The sequence below is a fragment of the Scyliorhinus torazame genome, chromosome 2 (genome assembly GCF_047496885.1).
Source record: "Scyliorhinus torazame isolate Kashiwa2021f chromosome 2, sScyTor2.1, whole genome shotgun sequence".
Lineage (NCBI taxonomy): Eukaryota > Metazoa > Chordata > Chondrichthyes > Carcharhiniformes > Scyliorhinidae > Scyliorhinus > Scyliorhinus torazame.
Window position 1 is genome coordinate 345,001,965 of NC_092708.1, and position 10,231 is coordinate 345,012,195.

The window sequence follows — 10,231 nt, forward strand, 5'->3', positions numbered from 1 at the left end:
GCAAGATTGCAATCACTGCTATCTGGTCAGTGTAGCGCACAAAGACTCACGAGAGACGAATAGAGATGAAGTCGATGAGGCTTTATTAAGCGTGACTTGTTCCCCACAGTTCAGTAGCAGACTGGCCTGCGGGGGAGAACTCCTGGTTCTTATACTCCGCCTTCAGGGCGGAGCTAGAGGTCAACAGCCAACCAGGACTCGGGATCTGTCAGCCAATGACATCACGGCTTCACAGTCCCACATGACCCCTAATGCATACTACCACATTCACCCCTTGTTAAAAATGAACCCGGCGGGGTGGTGCTTCGTATGGTGGTAAGGGTTTACAAGGCTGGTCCTGGGAGGAAAACCTTTGCACGTCATCACAGCACGTACAGAGGTTTTTTTTTGTTTTGAACTATTTACAGTAAAAGGGGGAAAAGGAAAACGTTCTCGTTACAGTCCATAATATAGTAGTGTTACATCGATGCCACGAGTCGGTCGGGCGGTCTGGTCGTCCTCGTCGATCGCCTCAGCCCGGTGGTGGTGCTTGTTCCCGTGTTGTCGTCTCCGGGAGCCTTACGGTTTCTGCTTCCGCTTCACTTCTGGTCGGACCTGGGAGGAGGACCGATCCTCCCGGGAAGGGGGCGCTTGCGAGGTGCGCCGGTGGCAGGGAGGGGGTGATTGGTGTCGGGGGGGTGTGCGTGTTGCCGGCGGGCGCCAGATCTCGCAGGGAGACCGTGTCCTGTCGGCCGTCGGGGTACTCCACGTAAGCGTACTGCGGGTTCGCGTGGAGGAGGCGAACCCTCTCGACCAACGGGTCCGACTTGTGCGCCCGCACATGTTTTCGGAGCAAAATGGTCCTGGGACCGCCAGCCAGGTCGGCAGCGACGTTCCAGAGGAGGACTTCCTGGGGAAGACAAGGAGGCGCTCATGAGGCGTTTGGTTAGTGCTAGTACACAGTAGCAACCGGATGGAGTGGTGAGCGTCCGGGAGGACCGCCTGCCACCGTGAAACTGGGAGGTCCCTGGACCGTAGGGCCAGTAGGACGGTCTTCCAGACCGTGCCGTTCTCCCTCTCTACTTGCCCGTTCCCCCGGGGGTTGTAGCTGGTCGTCCTGCTCGAGGCTATACCGTTGCTGAGCAGGAACTGGCGCAGCTCGTCACTCATAAAGGAGGACCCCCTGTCGCTGTGGACGTATGCGGGGCAACCGAACAGTGTGAATATGGTGTTAAGGGCTTTAATGACTGTGGCCGCTGTCATGTCAGGGCAGGGGATGGCGAAGGGGAAACGGGAGTACTCGTCCACCACGTTCAGGAAGTATATGTTGCGGTCGGTGGAGGGGAGGGGCCCTTTGAAATCCAGACTAAGGCGTTCAAAGGGACAGGAAGCCTTGATCAGGTGCGCACCATCCGGCCTGAAAAAGTGTGGTTTGCACTCTGCGCAGATGTGGCAGTTCCTTGTGACTGTACGGACCTCCTCCACAGAGTAGGGGAGGTTGCGGGACTTTATAAAGTGGTAGAACAGAGTGACCCCCGGGTGGCAGAGATCCTCGTAAAGGGTTTGGAGGCGGTTAATTTGTGCGTTGGCACATGTGCCGCGGGATAGGGCGTCGGACGGCTCGTTCAGCTTTCCGGGACGGTACATGATCTCATAGTTGAAGGTGGAGAGCTCGATCCTCCACCTTAAGATCTTGTCGTTCTTAATTTTGCCCCGCTGTGCATTATCGAACATGAAGGCTACCGACCGTTGGTCCGTGAGGAGAGTGAATCTCCTGCCGGCCAGGTAATGCCTCCAATGTCGCACAGCTTCCACTATGGCTTGGGCTTCCTTTTCCACTGAGGAGTGGCGGATTTCTGAAGTGTGGAGGGTTCGGGAGAAAAAGGCCACGGGCCTGCCCGCTTGGTTAAGGGTGGCCGCTAGAGCTACATCGGAGGCGTCGCTCTCGACCTGGAAGGGGAGAGACTCGTCGATGGCGCGCATCGTGGCCTTTGCGATATCCGCTTTGATGCGGCTGAAGGCCTGGCAAGCCTCTGTCGACAGAGGGAAGGTCGTGGTCTGTATTAGGGGGCGGGCCTTGTCTGCGTACTGGGGGACCCACTGGGCGTAATATGAAAAAAACCCCAGGCAGCGTTTTAGGGCTTTTGAGCAATGCGGGAGGGGAAATTCCATGAGGGGGCACATGCGTTCGGGGTCAGGGCCTATTATCCCATTGCGAACTACATATCCCAGGATGGCTAGCCGATTTGTGCTAAACACGCACTTGTCCTCGTTGTATGTGAGGTTCAAGGCTTTAGCGGTCTGGAGGAATTTTTGGAGGTTGGCGTCGTGGTCCTGCTGATCATGGCCGCAGATGGTTACGTTGTCGAGGTACGGGAATGTGGCCTGCAACCCGCGTTGATCAACCATTCGGTCCATCTCTCGTTGGAAGACCGAGACCCCGTTTGTGACGCCAAATGGGACCCTTAGGAAGTGGTATAATCGCCCGTCTGCCTCGAAGGCTGTGTACTTGCGGTCACTTGGGCGGATGGGGAGCTGATGGTAGGCGGACTTGAGGTCCACGGTGGAGAAGACCTTATATTGGGCAATCCGGATATGCGGGGGAAAGGGTACGCATCTAGTTGTGTGTACCTGTTGATGGTCTGGCTATAGTCTATGACAATCCTTTGCTTCTCCCCTGTCTTTACTACTACCACCTGTGCTCTCCAGGGACTGTTGCTGGCCTGGATTATGCCTTCCTTCAGTAGCCGCTGGACTTCGGACCGAATGAATGTCCGGTCCTAGGCGCTGTACCGTCTGCTCCTAGTGGCGACGGGTTTGCAATCCGGGGTGAGGTTTGCAAACAAGGATGGGGGCTCAACCTTGAGGGTTGAGAGGCCGCAGATAGTGAGTGGGGGTATTGGGCCGCCGAATTGAAATGTTAGGCTCTGCAGGTTGCACTGGAAATCTAATCCCAGTAATGTGGGCGCGCAGAGTTGGGGAAGGACGTAGAGCCTGTAGTTTTTAAACTCCCTCCCTTGCACCGTTAGGGTCACTATGCAGAAGCCTTTAATCTGTACGGAGTGGGATCCTGCAGCTAGGGAAATCTTTTGCGCACTGGGACGGATGGTCAAAAAACAGCGTCTTACCGTGTCGGGGTGGATGAAGCTCTCCGTGCTCCCGGAGTCAACTAGGCATGGTGTCTCGTGCCCGTTTATCAGCACCGTTGTTGTCGTCGTCTGGAGCGTCCGGGGCCGTGCTTGATCCAGCGTCATTGAGGCCAGACGTGATCGTAGTGCTTGAGCGTCTTCCTCGAACCCCGTGGAGCCGTCGACACTGGGGTCCGTTGTTGCCATCCAAGATGGCGGCGGGGGTGAACAAAATGGCCACCCCCATGCATCGCACATGGCTGGGGGGTCACAAGATGGCGGCGGGGGTGGACAAAATGGCCGTCCCCACGCGTCGCACAGGTCTGGGGGGTCCCAAGATGGCGGCGCCCCTCCTCCCCTCGTGGTGGCCGGGACCCAAAATGGCGGCGCCTGTGGGTCGCACATGGGGCGCTGGGGGGGTTGTGGAGCGTCAGAAACGCGCAGATCGCCTTGTTCTCCGGGGACAGCGGTAGCCGGGACCCAAACTGGTTGCGCCTGCGGGTCGTACATGGGGCGCTGGACAGCGGTGGCCGGGACCCAAACTGGTTGCGCCTGCGGGTCGTACATGGGGAGCTGGGGGGTTTGGGGAGCGTTAGAAACGCGCAGGAATCCTTGTTCGCCGGGGACAGCGGCGACCTCCCGGGACCGGCACACAGCCGCGAAATGGCCTTTTTCCCGCAGCTCTTACAAATCACTGCGCGGGCCGGGCAGCGCTGCCGGGGGTGTTTCGCCTGACCGCAGAAATAGCAGCGGGCTCCCCCGGGACGACTTGGCGTCTGAACCGCGCAAGCCTGTGGGGTGGGGGGGAGGGGGGGGGTTTGTCGCGACGGGGGTCCACGGAGCCCAAGGGGCTGTCGCGCGGTCGAGGCCGTACGCGCGGGCGTTTTGCGCGGCCACATCTAGGGAGGCTGCAAGGGCCCGTGCCTCTGAGAGTCCTAGCGACTCTTTTTCTAAAAGTCTTTGGCGGATTTGGGAAGAGTTCATACCAGCCACAAAAGCATCACGCATCAACATGTCCGTGTGTTCCATCGTGTTTACCGGCGGGCAACTGCAGGCCCATCCCAAAATTAGTAGCGCGGCGTAGAAATCATCTATCGATTCTCCGGGACTTTGCCGTCTCGTTGCGAGTTGGTAGCGTGCATAGATCTGGTTCACTGGGCGAACATAGATGCTTTTTAGTGCTGCGAACGCCGTCTGGAAATCCTCTGCGTCTTCGATGAGAGGGAAAATTTCCGGGCTTACCCTCGAGTGCAGGACCTGTAGTTTCTGGTCTTCTGTGACCCGGCCGGGGGCCGTTCTGAGGTAGGCCTCGAAACAAGTCTGCCAGTGTTTGAAAACTGCTGCTGAGTTCACTGCGTTGGGGCTGATCCTCAGGCATTCCGGGATGATCCTGAGCTCCATAGTTCTTTTAAGCACGCTTAATAAATTGTAGCGCACAAAGACTCACGAGAGACGAATAGAGATGAAGTCGATGAGGCTTTATTAAGCGTGACTTGTTCCCCGCAGTTCAGTAGCAGACTGGCCTGCGGGGGAGAACTCCTGGTTCTTATACTCTGCCTTCAGGGCGGAGCTAGAGGTCAACAGCCAACCAGGACCCGGGATCTGTCAGCCAATGACATCACGGCTTCACAGTCCCACATGACCCCTAATGCATACTACCACAGTCAGAACGGGTTCAGAGATACCTTTGGCCCACAGCTAGACCAGGAAGTTGGCTCCGATTGGCAGGAACGTAATCAAACGGCCCAACGATACGTGAACGAGACAGAAAATCAGAATGGAGCCCCTCAGGCCCCGAAAAGGAAAGCACCCGCACCACCGACTGCACAGGCAGCACCCAACCCAATGAATCCCATCACCACGCAGCGTAGAGTAACAACAGAAGACCAACCCGATTTTGTGTACACCTACCCACTAACCATCACCCAGTTAAGAGATGCCCACGATAAAATTGATACTTTTCACCCCACGTCAGACCCACACCACTTTTTCGAACGAGTTAGGCAACAGACCGTCATGTACGATCTGGACGAGCAGGAAGAAGTAAAGCTCATAGTGATGAGCCTTGACCCATCGGTTAGTTCAGCCCTTCCCACAAAATGTAGGAGGAGATAGCCTCGAAGATATGAAAACAGCCATTTTAGACGTCATTGGCTACAATAGAGGAGATCCGGTAGAAGGACTCAACCGGTGTAGACAGAAAAAGGGAGAGCATCCAACAGCATTTGCTGGACGCCTCTGGATCCACTTTACCGCAGTATTCGGTGATTTAGCCCGTGCCCATTTATCGGTAGACAATATGGCCAAATGGACCTGTATTCTCGTCTCCCACGCCACGGAGGCAGGACAAAAGGCATGTGCCAACTATGACCCCTCAGACCCGGCAAACAATGAAGTGTGGGTACTGAAGCGATTATCTAGAGCTTGGGAACAGTCCCTACAGAAAAAGACAGACCAAGAAAGAATAGACGCCAACATGAATCCGCACACCACGACCCCGCATGGGTAAATGAAGGCAGAAGTAACACACAGCACCCTAAAGTGCAGGAATGCTACAATTGTGGACAGAAAGGACATTACGCATGAGAATGCCAAGCCCCCCCCCCCGAAACTGCAACGGAATCAGCCCACAAATGCCCCCCCTAGGAACAATGCCAGACCCATCCACAGCGTTAGCGCCCGAGCAGATAATTTGGCCAAAAATAGCATCGATTGACGGTATTTGGACTCCCCAACTTGGGTCTGTCTGCGACACCCTTTGGGATAAGTCTGGAAGACCGATAGTTGCAGGCACAGTCTGGGGACACCCAGTAGAGTTCCTTTGGGACACAGGGCCCTGAACCACGTTAAACTCCTCCACGATGTACCAGCGAGATATATGGCCCACTACAGACACCATTACCCTTAGTGGCTTTACAGGTCACCTCCAGCAGGGACACATTACAGCCCCTGTGGATATCCAGATCAGCAACATTAAAACAAAACACTCAGTCGTTTTGGTAGATTTACCCCAGACAGCAGAGCACATCTTGGGAATAGATTTTATGAGCTCACACAACCTTTCTTTCGACCCCGTAAATAAATGTGTGTGGAAAATGGCCAGAGCAGCACGAGCCCCATTTAATTTCATTTTCACGCTCACAGTAGGAGACTACGCACACAGGATTAGCTCAGTGAGAGAGTACTGGTTCAATCCACAAACCATTACCACAGACGAAACAGTTAGAGAAGTCTTGAAAAGACACAAAGCATCGTTTGCCCAACACAAGCACGATTGCGGTAAGATCCCAGGAGTGGTCAACATTACAGGTCCCGACCCTAAGCCCCAGAAACAATACGGTTTTCTACAGCAAGCCGAGGGAGAGATAGCTAAAGTAAGCCAGAGTATATTGGACCAAGGAGTAATTCGGCCTGTAGCATCAACAAACAATGCCCCGATTTGGCCCGTACGAAGACCAGATGGTTCATGGCGACTGACAATCGATTATAAGGAATTAAACAAAGTGACTCCGTTAGCAGCCCCCACCGTTGCCACAAGTCCCGAGACCATGTTAAAACAGCGACTCCAGTCAAAATCTTTCACGGTTTTGGACATTAGCAGTGGCTTTTGGACCATTCCATTGGATAAAAAGTGCCAGTATAAATTTGTGTTCACGTTCCAGGGACAGCAGTACACGTGGACATGCCTTCCACAAGGCTTCCACAACTCACCCTCCATTTTTCACAGACAAGTGGCGAACGGACTATCAAAATTTTCCCGACCTGAATGCCTCGTTCAGTATGTGGACGACTTGCTCCTACAGACTGACACCAAGGAAGAGCACATTTCGCTTCTTTTGGAATTATTAGGACTCCTCAAAGAAATTGGATGCAAAATTAACCCCCAAAAAGCTCAAATTTTCCAGGAAAAAGTAACTTATTTACGTACGGTCATCACGCATGGTAAGCGTGAGATAGAACACAAACGGATAGATTTGATTGTAAAATTGCCCTTGCCCCAAAATGTTACAGCACTCCGGTCAGTTTTAGAACTGGTTGGTTACTGCAGGCACCACACAGACAGTTTCGCCACAAAAGCAGCCCCACTTTCCGAGCTCCTTAAGAAACAGGCCCCATGGAAATGGCTTCCACAGCACACGGATGCCGTAGATTGATTGAAATGCGCCCTAAGCACAGCCCACGCTTTGCAGGCCCCAGATCCACACTCCCCATACGCGATAGAGGTAGCGACCACCAACCGAACCCTTTTGGCCGTAATCCTACAGGAAAGGCACGATCGTTTAGGACCTGTAGCCTATGCCCATGAGTTTTAGACCCCGTAAAGCAGGAATTTTCAGTCTGCGAAAGGCACGTGCTCGCAGTTTTCTGGGCAGTACAGTACTTCTCATACATAATAGGACTCAACCCCGTAACCATTTTGACCCAGCACACCCCGACACAGCTTTTATTAGATGGTAGATTAAAAGACGGCACAGTAAGCCAAATTCGAGCAGCGCGCTGGACCCTACTCCTACAAGGACGCGACATTACGGTAAAACGGACAAAGACACACAGGTTTCTGGCCAACAATTTACACTATGCAGGAACCCCCCATGAGTGCGAGATCATTGCAGCCAAGCACAGCACGGGCCCCTTTGTTCCCAAATCGGTACCGACAAAGACAGGCATCCGACCACAGACGATCCAGCCCACAGACAAAGCTCTAAAAATTTATGTAGATGGCTCCTCCACAGTTCTTGATGGAAAAAGAATCACAGGATGTGGAATTTATGTAGAGGATGCGCTTTAGAGGAAATCTCATTAAAGTTGCCTGGACATTTAGGTTTGCAGGCAGCCGAGTTAGCAGCCATCGCTTACATTGTCCAGCACCCAGATTCGTTCCCGACCCCAGCAGACATATATTCAGACAATTTGTACATCTGCAACAGCCTGACAGAATTCCTACCCCTGTGGGAATCTAGAGGATTTATATCCGCCGATGGAAAACCCCTACCCTCAGCACCATTACTCAAACACATTCTCCATACAGCGAAAGGTAGAAAATACGGAATCATAAAAGTTAGAAGACACCATCGATCCTCCCCAGCCGATAACGTGAAAGCAGACGCCCTAGCAAAAGCAGGCTCACGATATTTGACAACCCCCGAGAGTGCCCCAGTACACGCGGTCCAGGTCTCACAGAGCAACATTCAAGACTTAGCCCAGGCACAAAAAGAAGATGAGACGCTTTGGAAATTTTGAAAGGAGACTTCCCAGCTCCCTATGATAAGTTTAAAGATACTTTAATGATCCATGAGGGAATCGTTTTAAAGAATGGTATTTATGTGGTCCCCACCCAGGACAGGAACCAGATTATTTGCAAATTCCATGACGGACACGGACACCAAGGGATAGAATCCACCCTTGCCCACCTCAGACCTCTCTGCTGGTGGCCCGATTTAAAAACGGACGTAACCCATTACATTGAGAATTGTTTGATTTGCGCCCAGAACAACCCGGACAGATATGCAAAGAAAGGTCAGCGAAGACACACCTGCCCTGTTAATGGACAAACTTGCAGTTAGACTATATTGGTCCCCTCCTCCACTCTGCAGAAATGGATACAAATATGTGTTGGTCGTCATCGACGCATTCATGAAATGGGTAAAAGCATTCCCTTCAAGTACAAATACGGACAAAGCCACGGCAAAAATTCTAACTGAGCACATTTTCACTAGATGGGGACTCCCCCGTAGTATTGAGTCGGACCAAGGTTCGCACTTCACAGGCAGAGTTATGAAAAATGTCCTGACGGTTTTTGGCATAAAACAGAAGTTTCACATTGCCTATCACCCTCAGTCCAGCGTCATTGTGGAACGCCTGAATCGGACCCTAAAGGAACACGTAGGAAGATGGTACAGCATCATAATACGACATGGGACACAGTGCTCCCATTCGCACTGATGTTTATTAGAAATACGTTGTCGAGTTCGACAGGTTACAACCCCCATACCCTCATGACCTGACGACCCATGAAGGGTGCCGAGTATTTATTTGGACTTGATTTGGCCAGCCCCGCAGTCACCGCCCTGACCCACGAGAAAGCGGTCCAAAACATGTTGGAGAATATTAAAGCAGCACAGCTTGCTGCAGCTGTTCGACTAGGCGCTAGACGAAAGCAGAGTAAGGCCTGCTTTGATAAGACAATACGCCGACAGAGTATACAGTCGGACAGCAAGTCATGATCTCCCTGTACAATCCTAGTTCGTTCATCTCCCCTAAATTTGCAGGACCCTACTCCATTTCCGATAAAGTAAGGCCCTCAGTTTATAAGATCACATACCCTAATGGAAAATCAGGATGATTCCATATAAACCAGCTTAAGGTTTTTGGAACGCAGTGCAGCCACTCACACCACCTCTCATTGGCCATGGCAGACAACGGCGACCTGCCCACTGACAACCCAATCCAGCCCTCCCCCAGCCAGGACAGCACGTCCACAGACACGACCTTGACTCCGCCCCCAGAGTCCAATTTCACCCTAACACTTGATTCGGCTGCTAGCGATAGCGACAGCGATAGCACAACGGACGCCCTTGATAGACCCGAACAATGGAAACACAGACCAAGCCCAGTCACTACAGCCCCAGTGACACCGACCACCATATGTTCGGCCCCTCGGACACAATCTATTTGCCGTTACCAGAACCTGACCCACCACCCGACGATAGCGACACCCCACCTGCCCCTACCGCCCTCCAGTTAACGAAATATTGGCACCACGACAATTCCTGTCGTCTGGCACGGAACGACGAGATGGACCTCACATCGGCACACGCCGCATTGGCACTAAAACTCCAGGCACGAGTTTGGCACCTGGGAGATGGTGATGACTCCGAGTCTGATCCCACCATGCTAACCCCTTTGAGACCCTGTTTGGAATGGAACCTTGAGGTGTCCACATGATGAGAGACAGGAACCGATTGAGATTTACGGTGTCCTACTCTCTGATGGAACCTGCCTGCTTTCTTTTTTAGTTTGTTTTTTAATGTTGAATGTTCTCTTTCTTGTACGACTTTGTGTGTCGACCCCAGGCACGTTTCTTGCTACAGTTATGACTACTCCTCTGACACCACATGGCAGTT